At 47.2% G+C, this 9,417-nt stretch overlaps 1 pseudogene; it reads left to right on the plus strand.

Moving 5' to 3' along the window:
• Positions 1–2,078: 2,078 nt before the first annotated feature.
• On the plus strand, positions 2,079–8,011 carry LOC100085008 (annotated as a pseudogene).
• The last annotated feature ends 1,406 nt before the right edge of the window (positions 8,012–9,417 follow it).

Consider the following 9,417-nt stretch of genomic DNA (forward strand, 5'->3'; position numbering starts at 1 on the left):
CACAGATGAGGGAACTGAGGCACAGAGACATGAAGTGACTCGTTCAGGGTCACACAGCAGGCAAGTGGTGGTGGCGGGATTAGAACTCAGGTCCTTCCAACCCCCAGGCCTGAGCTCTTTTTGCTATGCCCCTTTGATTCTGTGCCATCTCCCTTCCTTCCCATTACACATACTTCACCAAACACTACCAGCATCTCATGGCCCTGGTGTTTGCTGTGGAGGGGATCAACAAGGACCCCATCCTGTTACCCAATATTTCCCTGGGCTTCCACCTCTTCAACGTCCACTTCCTGGACATGATCACGGCTCAGAGTTCCATGGCTCTGATCTCAGGAAGAGCCACAACTGGCTCCAGCTATAGCTGTGACCCGGAGCAGCGGGACAAACTGCTGGCTGTCATAGGAGGGGCTATCGTTGGCAGTGTCCACTACTGGCTCCTGGCTGCTGGGACTCTATAAGCTCCCCCAGGTGAGGACTCGCAACGGCAAGGGGTAGACAAGCATTAGTTTGTTGTTGCTGTCATTGTTGTTGTCACTGTTGTTGTTTTATGGTATTTGTTAAGCACTTATTATGTGCCAGGCCCTGCGCAAGGGCTGTCCCATGGACAGTCCAAGACTAAGAAATTCCCCCTTTTTCTCTGCTCCTCCTCCCCTCCCCATCGCCCTGACTCCCTCTGTTCTACCCCATCCCTGCCCCACAGGGCTTGTGTATATATGTGCATATTTATTACTCTATTCATTTTATGAATGATGTGTATGTATCTGTAATTCTATTTATTTATAGTGATGCTATTGATGCCTGTCTTCTTGTTTTGTTGTCTGTCTCCCCCCTTCTAGACTGTGAGCCCAGTGTTGAGTAGGTATTGTCTCTATTTGTTACCAAATTGTACTTTTCAAGCACTTAGTACAATGCTCTGCACACAGTAAGCATTCAATAATTATGACTGAATGAATGAATGAGCCCAAAGTCAATGTAATGGACTTGTGTCTTTGCCTGGAATGAAAGATACTGACCCCCTGGAGACTGTAAGCCTCTCGTGGGCAGTGAGCCTGTCTGCCAGCTATAATGTATTCCCCCAAGCATGTAGTACAGGTCCTCTACACCTAGAAAGTGGTCAGTAAACACCATGGACTGATTGATTGAATTGGGAATATGGCGTGATTCAGTGATTCATTGATTGATTGATTCATTCATTCAACCAATTGTATTTATGGAGTGTTTACTTTGTGCAGAGCACTTGGAAGAGGACAATGCAACAATAAACAGATACATTCCCTACACGCAACGAGCTTACAGTTAAGAGGTGGGGAGACAGACATGAATACAAATAAATAAAATTACAGCTTTGTACATAAGTGCTGTGGGGCTGGGAGGAGGGAAGAGCAAAAGGAGCAAGTCTGAGCAACACAGAAGGGAGTGGGAGATGAGGGAAGGTAGGGCTTAATTTGGGAAGGCCTTTTGGAGATGTGCCTTCAATATGACTTTGAAGTGGTCGAGAGTAATTGTCTGTGGGATTTGAGAAGGGAGGGCCTTCCAGGCCAGATGCAGGATGTGGGCTAGGGGTCGGTGGTGAGATAGCTGAGATCGAAACGCAGTGAGAAGGTTAGCACTAGAAGAGCAAAGTATGAGGGCTGGGTTGTAGAAGGAGAGAAGCGAGATGAGGTCAGAGGGGGCAAGGTGGTGGAGTGTTTTAAAGCCAATGGTGAGGAGTTGTTGTTTCATGTGGAGATGGATGGGCAACCATTCGAGTTTTTTGAGGAGCAGGGTGACATATCCTGAGTGTTTTTGTAGAAGAATGATCTGGGCAGCTGAGTGAAGTATGGACTGGAGTGGAGAGAGGACAGGAGGTTGGGAGGTCATCAAGGAGGCTGATGCAGTAATCCAGGAGGGATAGGATGAGTGATTGTATTAGTGTGGTGATGTCTGTCTGTCCATATATCCACTCTGGAGTCCCCTCTTCCCCTGCTCTGTCTCCCATGTAGATCTGCTACGACCCAGAGGACCCCACTCTCAGAGGTAAGGCCCAGTTCCATTCTCTCTATCAAATCTCTGTGAGTTCCCCACATCTGCCTTTGGGGATGATCACTCTTATGAAACATTTCCACTGGGTCTGGATCGGCCTCCTGGTTACCGATGACATTCGAGGGGAGACGTTTGCTACGGCCCTAACAGAGGAGAATGCCAAGAATGGCATCTGTGTGGCTCATGTTGAAAGAATCCATGAGTATTTTACCAAATATACATATAGGATTGGCTCTCACTACAAACAAATTATGACATCACCAGCGAATGTAGTTGCTGCCTGTGGAGATACGTACTCTTTACTGTCATTTGTTTTTAATCTGCATAACGTTCCTATTCTCGGGAAGGTTTGGGTCACCACATCCGATTTAGGATTTTACAGCAATTTCTTATATCAGAAATAACACCTTTTCCCAAGGCTCCTTGTCATTTTCAGTTCATAGGAAGGGGATTCCGGGTTTCAGGGATTTCAAACGGACCCTGAACCCTCAGAAATATCCTCAGGACATGTTTCTTCCATCATTCTGGCGGTGGACCTTTGATTCTCCATTTGTAGAAGATTTGGATAGACTTGATTCTCTGGGACTGTGTGATTTAAATGATATACTGGAGAGTAGGTCCTTGGACTTCTGAGACATGAACCTGTCTCCCCAAAGTTACAGGGTGTACAGCACTGTATAGGTCATCGCTCACACACTCCACCAAGAGATTTGGGCTGCCAAGGACATGGAGACATTGGGAGATGGACCAAACTGGATCCCTCATCCATGGCAGGTAATTCTCCCCTCCCTCTGTCCACTATGGTACTCTGCTACTTTGGTGACTTGAGTCACTGGTGTCTCCTTCTCCCTCCAGCTCCACTCGCCTCTGAAGAACGCTCGGATCCACACTGGCGCTGGTGAGTGGGTCCGTTTGGATGACCTCAGCTGGGCGACCAGTAGGTTTGATATCCTGAACTATCAGATTTTACAGAATGGAACCAAAGTCTACATCAAAGTGGGAGAGTTCATCCCCCTGGCCCCAGCTGGCCAAGATTTCATCATCAGTGAGGAGAAGATAACATGGGAATGGTCTATTTTCTCAGGTAATAAATAAGGAGGAGGAGCAGGAGGAGGAGGATGAGATGACCTGCGTGACAAACGGCCTCTGGAGTCATCTTCTCCCTGGCCATTTCCACTGTGATGGCCAAGATGGTCATCATGGTCCTGGCATTCAGGGCCACTGGGCTGAGGAGCAGAATGAGAACATGGCTGGGGCCCATGGTGCCTTCCTTCATCATCTGCATCTGCTCCCTCGTCCAAGTGGGCATCTGCACGGTCTGGTTGGGGACCTCACCTCCATTCTCCCACCTGGATGTGGCATCTGAGGTCGGGGTCATCATCATCCAATGTACTGAGGGTTTCGCCACTGCTTTCTACTGTGTCCCAGGCTACATGGGACTCCTGGCCATGGTCAAGTTAATGGTGGCCTTCCTGGCCAGGAAGCTGCTGTACAGTTTCACCCCACACTCAGTCCCACGGTCTTTCTGTCAGTCAGTTAGTCAGTCAATCGTAATCACTGAGTGCTTACAGTGGGCAGAGCGCTATACTTAGCCCTTGGGAGAGTGCAGTGTAACTGTAACAAACACATTCCGGGCCCACAACGTCCATATCCGTAGTTTACTTTAATGTCTGTCTCCTCTTCTGGCCTGGATGCTCCATGTGTACAGGGAACGTGTCTTCCAACTCTTATACTGTACTCTGCAAAGTGCTTAATACAGTGCTTTATACAGTGCAAATGCTCACTAAATGCCACTGATTGATCGGTTGATTGAGGAGGCGTTATTGGATGAGATCCCAGATTGTCATCTTGGACTGGAAGCCGGTAGAGCTGGAAAATTGGATGAAATAAAATGAGAAGACTCCTTACTACTGGCTTTAAAGCCCTCAGTCAACTCCCTCCCTCCTACCTTACCTCACTGATCTCCTATTACAGTCCGGCCCCCACACTCTGCTCCTCTAGCATCAGCTACTTGCTGTACCTCAATCTCCTCAAGTTTGCTACCTACCCCTACCCCATGTCCTCCCTCTGACCTGGAACTCCCTTCTCTTCCATAAATGCCAGACCACCACTCTCCCCACGTTCAAAGTCTTATTAAAGCCACACATCCTGCAAGAAGCCTTCCCTGATTAAACCCAATTTTCCCCTAGCATTGTCTTCCTTCTGTGTCATCTAAGTGCTTGGATCTGTGCCCTTTGGGCATTTGATATTTGTCCTACAGCACTTAAGTACATATCCACGAGTTATATATTAAAATTAATTAATTTTTTTATCTTGATGCCGGTCTCCCCATCTAGACTGTAAGCTTGTTGTGCGCAGGTAACATATACACCAACCTTGTTGCATTTTACTCTCCCAAACACTTAATACAGTGCTCTGCACACATTAAGTGCTCAATACATGCCACTGATGTTTTGATTGACTGATTGATTGCTCTCTAAAATACCTAGTGCAGCATTGAGCACAAAGTAACTGCTCAATAGATCCCACTGATGATGATGATTGTTCCCAGCTTTGATTGAACTCATAGTCTCCCACCCCTTTGTAAGGAGTAGAACGTTGCCCTGGGATTTCTATATCTTTTCCTGTCTTCCCCCATGCCTCTGAGTTCCAGGGAGGAATGGCTCAATGTCCTGCCCATTTCTCTCTTCCCATCCTCACACAGAACCTCCGCTCCATGTGTAGCGAGAGCTGCTGGCCGGAATTCAGGAAAACAGCTCAGGAAAGGAAAGCTGCCTGCTGCTACAACTGTGTTCCTTGTGTCGAGGGGGAGATCAACAATCGAACGGGTAGGTGTCTGCGGAGAATCGTGCTTCCCAGTCAAACAGCGGTGGGCTGGGCAGGACATTCCCGGAGAGCTTTCTGAGAGTGAGAAATAACATGATAATAACAACAGACTGTGATGTTCGTTAAGTGCTTCCTAGGTGTCTAGAGAAGCAACATGGCCTAGTTGATAGAGCACTAGCTGGGGCATAAGAACCTGGGTTCTAATCCCAGCTCTGCCATTTGTCTGTTGTTGTGAACTTGGATAAGTCACTTCATTTCTCTGTGCCTCAGTTCCTTCATCTGCAAAATGGGGATTCAGTACAAGTTCTCCCTCCCACCTGATGATCTTGTATCTACTCCAGGGCTTAGTACAGTGCTGAGCACATAGTAAGCACTTAACAAATACCCCGACTATTATCTGTGCCTCAGTCTCTGACAGAGGCACCAAGATGCTTAGAGGGTTTTTTTATGGTTTCTACACTAAGTGCTAGGGTAGATACAAGCTAATCAGGTTGGACACAGTTCATGTAATAATAATAATGATAACTGTAGCATTTAAGCGCTTACTATATGCCAAGCACTGTACTAAGTGCTGAGGGGAATACAAGCAAATGGGGTGAACACAGTCCCTGTCCGACACAAGGTTTATAACTCCCAATCCTCATTATACAGATGAGATAACTGAGGCACAGAGAAGTGAAGTGACTTGTCATACAGCAGACATGTGGCAGAGCCAGGATTAGAACCCATGACCTCCTTACTCCCAGGCCCATTCCCTATCCATTACACCATGCTGCTCCAAATGGGGCTTATAGTTTTCATCCTTTCTTTATGAAAAAAAACCTTTATGAAAGCTTTCTTTGCTGCTTTTCTAGAGAAGCAGCATGGCTCAGTGGAAAGAGCCCAGGCTTGGGAGTCAGAGGTCATGGGTTCTAATCTCAACTCCGCCACTTGTCAGCTGGGTGACTTGGGGCAAATCACTTCACTTCTCTGTGCCTCAGTTACCTCATCTGTACAATGGGGATTAAGACTGTGAGCCCCACGTAGGACAACCTCATCACCTTGTATCCCTCCAGTGCTTAGAACAGTGCTTTGCACTTAACAAGTGCTTAACAAATACCATCATTATTATTATTATTATTCATCCCCATTTTACAACTGAGGTAACTGAGGCAAAGAGAAGTGAACTGATTTTCCCAAGGTCATACAGCAGGCATTTAGCAGACATGTGGCCGAGCCAGGATTAGAACCCAGGTCCTTCTGACTCCTGGGCCCCAGCTCCATCCAATAGACCAGGCTGGAGGTGGGGGGTGGGGGGCAGTTGGGACCCCCAGTCTCCTCTGTGCCCTATTGTCTCATCGAGGTTGGATTCTGTGCCTGGTCCAAAGCCTTTGCAATTTGGGATGCTTCCCTCATCCACCTGTCATCAGTCAGTCAATCAGTGTTTTTAATTGAGCACCTACCATGGGTGGAGCACTGTTCTAAGCACTTGGGAGAGTACAAGACAGAGCTGTTAGACATGTTCGTCACCCTCAATCAATCACCTGAGTGCTTACTGTGTGCAGAGCACTGTACTGAGTGCTTGGGAGAGTATGATATAATAGTTGGTAGGTATCTTCCCTGCCCTCAGGGAGCTTACAGTCCAGAGGGAGAGACAGATATTAAAATAAATTAAGGGTATGGACTGTGAGGCTGAGCAGGGTGTAGGTGAATACATGATAAAAATCCAAGTGCAAATGTAACTGGGCAGACTGAACCAAACTTATCGTTCCAGTCAATCAGTGGCATTTATTGGGTGCTTATAATGTGTAGAGCACTGTATACTAAGCACTTGGAAGAGTATCGTATAACAGAGTTGGTAGACAAGTCCCAGTCCTTCGAAAGCAGCTTCTCCATTCATCTTATTCTCCTGGTTGCTCTTCTTTGCCTTCCTTTGCACCAGTATTGTGAACTTCTCTTGCCCAGGGACCAGAAATGCACGCCACATCCCAGGTGAGCAGGGAAATCCCATTTATTCCTTTAAGATACGGATCAATGCATATTGAGAAGCAGCGTGGCTCAGTGGAAAGAGCCCGGGCTTGGGAGTCAGAGGTAATGGGGTTCGAATCCCGGCTCTGCCACTTGTCAGCTGTGTGACTGTGGGCAAGTCAATTAACTTCTCTGTGCCTCAGTTACCTCATCTGTAAAATGAGAATTAACTGTGAGCATCATATGGGACAACCTGATTACCCTGTATCTATCCCAGAGCTTAGAACAGTGCTCTGCACATAGTAAGCGCTTAACAAATACAAACATTAGCATTATTATTATTATTAATGCAAGTGCCCTGAAGATGAATTTCCAAATCCTCAAAGAGATCAGTGTAACCTGAAAGCGATGATCTTCCTTTCCTACGAGGAACCTCTGGGGATGGTTCTGGTGTCCTTAGCCCTCTGTTTCTCTCTCCTAACCGCTCTGGTTTTAGGGGTCTTTATCCACCACCGGGACACCTCCATAGTGAAAGCTAACAACCACAGTCTCAGTTACACACTCCTTACTGCCCTCCTGCTCTGCTTCCTGTCCTCCTTGACCTTTGTTGGCCATCCCAGCCCGGCCACCTGCCTCCTGCAACAGATGAATTTCAGAGTCATCTTCTCAGTGGCCATTGCTACCGTGTTGGCTAAGACAGTCACTGTGATCCTGGCCTTCAAAGCTACCGGGCCGGGGAGCAGAATGAGGACGTGGCTGGGGCCCAAGGCATCTTCCTCCATCATCTGCATCTGCTCTCTCATTCAAGTGGCCATCTGCACAGTCTGGCTGGGGATCTCCCCCCGATTCCCTGACGTGGACGTGACGTCTGAAGCTGGGGTTATCATCGTCCAGTGCAACGAGGGCTCCCCCACCGCCTTCTACTGCATCCTGGGCTACATGGGGCTCCTGGCCCTAGTAAGCCAGGAAGCTGCCAGACAGCTTCAGTGAGGCCAAGTTCATCACGTTCAGCATGCTGGTGTACTGCAGGATCTGGGTCTCCTTCCTGCCCATATACTTGAGCACCAAGGGCAAGGCCATGGTGGCCGTGGAAGTCTTCTCCATCCTGTCCTCCAGCACCGGGATCCTCGGCTTTGGGCCCAAGGTCTATGTGATCCTGCTGAGGCCAGACAGGATCACCAGAGGGCAGCTTCTGGAGAGGCAGGGGAATCCATAAACGGGGCACAATCAGGCGAGACCCCCAAGGGCTAGGCTCAGGGAAGTGGGCACTCGAAGGTGAGGGTTCAAATGCAGCCCTTCCCCATGAACACAAGACGCCATGGGCATCCCCCAGAGGGTATTATTTCTCCTGAGGTGATTTCCCAGATCGGCTACCAAATCCTTCACGTTCCTCCCTTCCCTTCAGCTCCCAACCTCCCATCCATGATTGATCATGAGGGCATGAGTTCGGTGAAGCAACACACCAATCTCTGTCCCCAGGAGGAGGCCGAAGGCAGCACCTCCCACAGGCAGAGAAAGAGGAAGATCCCAACATGTCCATCCTGAGTCTCTGGGAAAGTCCTAGTTGAGTGGTATGGGGCACATCAATCCTGAATCAGTCCCCACTCTGGAACTCTGATCCTGGTCCTTCCAGCTCTGCACTCTTCCCACCTCCCTCATCCAATCAGTCAGTCAACCAATAGTATTTATTGAGCACTTATGGTGTACAGAGCATTGTACTAAGCCCTTGGGAGAGTATAACAGTATAACAGACACATTTCCTGCCCACGGTGTGTTTACAGTCTAGAGGGGAAGACAGGCATTAATTTAAATAAATAAATTACAGCTGTGTAATTCCACTCCCACTCTCTTTTGCTAGGTCGTTTGGCCTTCCATTAGCCACAGCTTGTGAACATCACTTTTCCCATTTCATTTCTCATCTTTGTGTCACCAAAGAAATGTGACAAATAAAATTATTAGAACAATCATTCAGTGGCATTTATTGAATGCTTACTATGTGCAGATCACTGAACTAAGTGGTTGAGAAAGTACTATATAACAGAATTAGTAGATGCAACCCCACGTGGGACAACCTGATTCCCCTGTGTCTACCCCAGCGCTTAGAACAGTGCTCTGCACATAATAAGCGCTTAACAAATACCAACATTATTAATACCTGCCCAGAGGGAGTTTACGGTATACAGGGGGAGGTAGAAATTGAAATAAATTATAGATAGAAAAAGTACTAGAGTATAAGGATATGCACATAAATGGTGTGAGGCTGGAGTGAATATCAAAGTGAGTAGATTTTCTCATAGAATTACATGTTATAAATTAGAATATGTGCCAGAAGCTATGGAATAAGAAAATGAAATTCCATTTTGTGCTATATTCCTTAACAATGAATGTCCTTAAACTACTGTTTAATCTTTATTAAAGTATCTCACCGTATGATGAGTTATATTATTGAGTCCCATCATGGCCTAGTGGAAAGAGTTTGGGCCTGAAAGTCAGATGTCCTGGGTTCTAATTCCTTGCTCCACCATTTATCTCCTGTCTGACTTTGGGCAGTTACTTTACCTCCTCCTCTTTTCCTTTTCCTCTCAATAAATCAACCAATCAATCAGTGGTATTTATTGAGCA

Source organism: Ornithorhynchus anatinus, unplaced genomic scaffold (assembly GCF_004115215.2).
Source record: "Ornithorhynchus anatinus isolate Pmale09 unplaced genomic scaffold, mOrnAna1.pri.v4 scaffold_77_arrow_ctg1, whole genome shotgun sequence".
Lineage (NCBI taxonomy): Eukaryota > Metazoa > Chordata > Mammalia > Monotremata > Ornithorhynchidae > Ornithorhynchus > Ornithorhynchus anatinus.